Source organism: Miscanthus floridulus, chromosome 15 (assembly GCF_019320115.1).
Source record: "Miscanthus floridulus cultivar M001 chromosome 15, ASM1932011v1, whole genome shotgun sequence".
NCBI classification, from domain to species: Eukaryota; Viridiplantae; Streptophyta; class Magnoliopsida; order Poales; family Poaceae; genus Miscanthus; species Miscanthus floridulus.
This window is the reverse complement of record NC_089594.1, coordinates 70,514,574-70,520,281: the sequence shown is the minus strand read 5'-3', so window position 1 is coordinate 70,520,281 and position 5,708 is coordinate 70,514,574. Positions and strand designations below refer to the sequence as shown.

Below are 5,708 nucleotides of genomic sequence, written 5' to 3'. Positions count from 1 at the left end.
ATGACTATGTTTCACAAGTCATAGACATGGAGATGTCAAACTAATAATGTGGGCACATGTATGACATGGGGCTGGACTGACCCAACGTGAGATGTTGTTATTATCTCTATTCACGTTATGTACATTATGTCCTTAGACCTGAGATTGTTGTATGTATTCAAGATGTGAAACGACCTACTCAGGGACTATCAAACGCTACTCCGTAATAGGGTAGTTATAAAAGTGGTTTTCGGGTTTGTTGGGAAACATGCTATGAGACATAGACAATCAAGATGGAATTTGCCCCTCTCTATATATGAGAGAGATATCACTGGATCACTCTAATGATTAGATCAAGAAATGCATGGCCGTGCTTGGGTTAAGTGTTAACCTATAAGTTGGACCAAATATCGTGAGGCAAGGGAATAACAAGTATGTGGTTTTGTGGTGGTTCGTCTGATATGATCTTTGCGTACATATAGGAGTTGACATGCCTTGCTAAAGGCCGCTATCAACTAATGGCCGAGTAGGAGTACTCGGGCCATGTCTATGTGTGCGTGAACCTATAGGGTCGCACGCTTAAGGGGCTAGAAGCCTAATTCGGATTGGATCTGAGTTAGATAAGGCTTAGGGTTACTAATGGGCCTCCAACTTGGGAGCTCATTAGGGACGCCTATAAATATGTGGGGTGGGCAACGGGGCTAACAGATCCCACGCCTTTTTGGCAGCCGTCGCCGCCCATCCTACGCCCGCGTCTGTTGCTCCTCGCGGACCAAGCAGTCCAGAGGCACGACGCTTCCTCCCTGTACGTGTGGATACCTCGGAGGTGCTGCATCTGGAGCACAAGGACGTACCGCACAAAGGGGACAGACGGATGGATGACCTTGCAACTGCATGGCACTACTGCGACGCGTTCGACTAGCAGTCTAGTGGTAATCCTGTGATCTATAACTAGCAGTAGATCCTGGTTTATGAGGTTAAAATTTTTGTTTTCTGGCTAGCGTAGCATCCTCATAACCCTACAAGACCTTCGTTGGTGAATATATTTATGCCCTTATACATGTTATATTGATGATTTATAATGGTTGTTAACTACTATCAACAAACTCCTCCAAGCTTAACCTTCGTTCGTCCCTGAGCAAACCTAAACTCAGTAAATGGATCAGGAGTTGCATCAATGCTTTCAATCCTCAAAAGTACACATGCGTTCAAATAAGAATTCTCCTCCGGGTATAATGAACCAATCTAACTTTCAAACTTACCCACATTACCTTCAACCATGGGGCTTCTTAGCTTTCACTTGGATCTTGAGCAATCGAAAGACAGAACGATCAAGTCAAGCACAATGTCTCAAGTTCTTTGCTCAACCATTATTCCAGAGTTTTTATAGATTTTCAAAATAAAACTCAGAGCTTCCTTCGTATGACATTCTCAAGTTTTTCAATATATGTGGTATTTATGGATCTTTACTAAGGCAATAGTGATATTATGCCTTTCTCTTCCTACAACTAAAAAGCTTATGTGGAGCTCATAGGAGTAGAAAAAACATGAAAGACCATACTTGCAATACATGTACTGTAAAGTCAAACCTCAGATCCAAAGAGAGTTGAGTCATACAATCAAATCAAGATGTGCATGTGTATGGATGTATGGTGGATATTTATGATGGCTAACTTAATTCTACTATTCTCCTTGAAAACATGTCTCTCTTTGAAACTTTGGAAAATACTTTGCAAGAAAACATGGGCTATCTTATTCATCTCTCTCTTTTTTTCAGGCGGGCATCTGAGTACCCATTGTTTTCAATATCTCGGACACTTGTCCATTTTTTTCTCATCTCTTTTTTTTCTCTTTTTTTATGAATAACTTTTGCAAAGCCCCATGCTTCTTTTCTGCAACAAAACTTTTGAGAGATAGCAACAAGAACTTGGAGCATCTATTTGATGCAAAATCCTATGAACATGTTTTTGGTGTTTACTCCTAGAGTAGTAGTAAAACATTTTTGGGTGGATCTAGATGGAATGGCATGTTTTTGCGCTTACCCCCAGTGTAGGAGTAGTGCATATGTGAGTGGTGTGTACGTGATCTTGATTTTAAGAGCATAACAAACCTCTTATAAGGGTCAACAAAGCTTGACTAAACTCAATGCAAAACAAATAGCATATATGAGTGGAAGCTTTCCTATTCTAAATATCATATATGGCTCTGGTATGAATTCAAGCTTTGTCATATAGGAACTCATTATGTAGCATTTTTATGTTTTTCAAAAGATAAATCTCTAGAACTTTAGTATCACTTGGAATAAGATAAACAGCAGCTCAGACCTTCTCATATCATATCCGTTAATTACCTAGACTTAGATCAAGCATATGCTACCCACGAGTTTCAAGTTCAGAGTAAATTCTTATATTAAAACAGTCTTATCCAAAACTCAGGAGAATTCAAGGCTAAAAATTAGGTACTTGAAAGGAATTACAACAGAGCAACTATTCATTATTTCCATTATAGGAGATCATCCTCAGAGTCCATTTATTTAGCTCTTAAAAATAGAAAACTAGACACACACTTTTTATTTTATTTTATATTTTTTTAGATCACACCTTACTAATATATATATAAGACAAAGATAAAAAAAAAATTGCTTTTAGTTATGCATCTTTTTATTATTTTTTTAGTAAATATAGAGCAAAATTAAGAGTAACAAAAGGAAAGGAATACTTAGCTAGATACATGGGGGATGCCTTTCCCCTAGGCTGGATGTTGGCGTGGTAGAATATTGAAGTTGAGTGATCCTTCTCAGAGCAGATTTGCCAGCGGATGTCCTTCTCATCCCGAAGTGGAGCGAGATGAAGACCACTGGGTGAACTTGCTCTTGATCTTGTGTCATCCTGCAAAATACCAACAAGAATACTAAAACTCGTGGAACAGATTAGGATAAAGGGTTAGCGGTCAGCGGTCCTGAGATTAGTTGTTCTTGAGGGTTAGAAATATTTTTGTATTGGCAGAATTTGGGTAGGATGTTTACCTAATATTTTTTTTGGATTTTCTTATTTATGATATGCAGAACAAAAAAATATGTATGCATGGTATCTTTAATTTTTATACCACCACGGTGAATATTCCCATGAGTATTACATCGTAGATTTATTCACATGGGGCTTAAGATTTACAATTCAATGATAAAACTTTTTATTTTTCTTTTCTAAATGCAATGCTAATGCAGAAAAGTAAATATGCTAAAGTGAAAAATAATCCATGTAATACTAGAAAGTAAATATGGATAACTACCGTTATTACCTCATGGTGAGGGTTCGGTTTTTTAAATCCTCCGGACAGGACTCGTCTCCTATCTTGTTCATTCTTTTGGTGCATCTGTCGGTCCCGGGGATGGAGACCTTGATGATTGCACCTCTAGTGATGGTGACTCGGATGATGTCACCTTTTCTTTACATACCTGCTTCGTCTGTGGACTGGTCTTAGACGGAGTAGGTTCATCTTTCACAACTTCTTCATGTTCTTCATCTTCTTCCCATTCATTCCTTGGGGGTTCATTCCTTTGGTGTCGGGATGATTGACGTCTCCTCCTAGAGCGGGTCTTCTCTGTCTGTTCATAAGTGGTATAACTATTGAATAGCAGTGTACCTTCTCTCTAGGGAATTGGAAGTGGACTTGTCTAGATCCAATGTAGATGATCGTGTTTGTGGTGTTGAGGAACAGTCTTCCAAGGATGATGGGTGTGTCGTCTTCTTCACCCATGTCTATAACCATGAAGTCAGCAGGGGCATAGTGATCATGTATTCTTACCATGACATCTTTCGCTATTCCCTCAGGAAATCGGATTGATTGGTCTGCCATCTGCAATTGCATATATGTAGGGAACAAAGGTTCATCACCAAATAAATATTCATATGTTATCTTGGACATTATATTGACACCCGATCCAATGTTGTAGAAGGTGTTGTGGAAGATTCTTTGTCCAATGGTACACTCGATCGTGGGTATGCCTAGATCATCCTTCTTAGCAAGGAATGGTGAAGCGAGGAGGTGATCATACTCTGATCTGAGTGTGTTGATCATGTTGATTGATTCTTCTTGTTGCTGCCTAACCTTGTTCTTCCTCCTTCTCCTGTTGTTCTTCTTCTTGGTCACTGTTGTCTCTTCGGATAGGTACGACATCTGTGGATGTCCAAGAGATTGCAAGATACGATTCTTAAAAGAAAACTTCTCCTTTTTATCCTTGATTGTGAAGCAGATCTTAGCACTGTCTGCGTAGATGATGGCTTTTGTGGTGCTTAGGAAAGGTTGGCCCAAGATAATGGGTGCCCTTACATATTCACCTGTTTCCAAACCCACAAAATCTGCGGGCACATATGATTGTCCCACTCGAACAATGGCATCTTCAAGAACTTCCTTAGGGTAGCAGAGTGACTGATCTACAAGCTACAAATGCATGTTTGTATACAATAAAGTATCTCCATTAATTTGATCATAAATTACCTTAGATATGATATTGACACTTGCTCTGAAGTCACAAACAGCTTCTTGGAAAATGTGAGGTCCAATGGCGATGGGAATAACAAGTCTTCCTGGATCGCTCTTCTTTTCAAGCAAGATATAATCTATCCACCTTCCTGTCGATGGTTGTATATAGTAATATGCTACATTGTGAATATCGACAAGATTTGTAGTTTCTAGATCTTTCGGTTGCCCCAGAATCTTACCTTTATCGGTCGGAGGAACAACGGCTGCTGCTGAGCTATTTGCGATTCTATCATTTTATTAAAACTATGCTGGTTTTTAATGGCAGAGGAGAGGTTATCCATTCTATTATTTATATTTTCTAAAACTCTATCATTGGGAGCTAGTTTTTTAGATAAGCCCTCCATAATTTTAACTTGGCCAAATATTAATTCTCTCAAGGGTGGTTCATTGAAATTATTAAAATTATTACATTGAGGGTTACCTTGGTAATTACCTTGGTAGTTTGGCCTCTGTTGCTGATTCCATCCTTGATTCTATTGAGGACAAAAGTAGTTGTTGACGAAGTTCACATCCTCATGAATTTTAGGGCAGCTATTCCCTGAATGCATGACTTCTTGCTTCTCATTGGCTCGATCTTCAAGCTTCTTCATCAGTAGGTCCATCTTGGCAGACAGCATGTCTACCTCCTTGAGTTGATGCATACCTCCACCTCTCTTGCGGGTCTAAAGACATTCTTCATTCCAACCTTGGTTGGAGACCATCTTCTCCACAAGAGATATTGCAGCTAGTATGGTGAGTGACAGGAATACACCTCTAGCAGCAGCATCCATAGTCTCATGGGTACTATTGGTCAACCCATGGTAGAAAGTCTACATGAGTAGCCAATTCTCCATCCCATGATGAGGACATTCTGCAATGTAATCTTGAAAGCGTTCCCATGCCTCAGGGACAAATTCATCATGTTGCTGTTGAAAACTTAAAATTCTCCCACATGGAGCATTGGTCTTGCCCGTGGGAAAGAACTTGGCTAGGAAGGTAGTGGAGCAGTTATCTCATGTAGTGTTTCTATCTTTGTTGGCATAAAACCATTGCTTTTCCTTCCCCAAGAGTGAGAATGGGAAGAGGCGAAGTAGTATGGCATCTTTGGTCACTCCTTTGATGGTGAAAGTGTTGTAGATCTCCAGGAAGTGTTGGAGATGTGCACTTGCATCTTCATGTGCCTTTCGACAAAATGGCTAGCTTGCACC

The 5,708-nt window shown here is 39.7% G+C and overlaps 1 non-coding gene across 1 annotated transcript; it reads left to right on the top strand.

Moving 5' to 3' along the window:
* Positions 1 to 5,352: 5,352 nt before the first annotated feature.
* Positions 5,353 to 5,461, top strand: LOC136509778 (small nucleolar RNA R71). Its single transcript, XR_010772518.1, has one exon. It is a non-coding gene; the product is annotated as a small nucleolar RNA R71 (small nucleolar RNA).
* Positions 5,462 to 5,708: the final 247 nt, after the last annotated feature.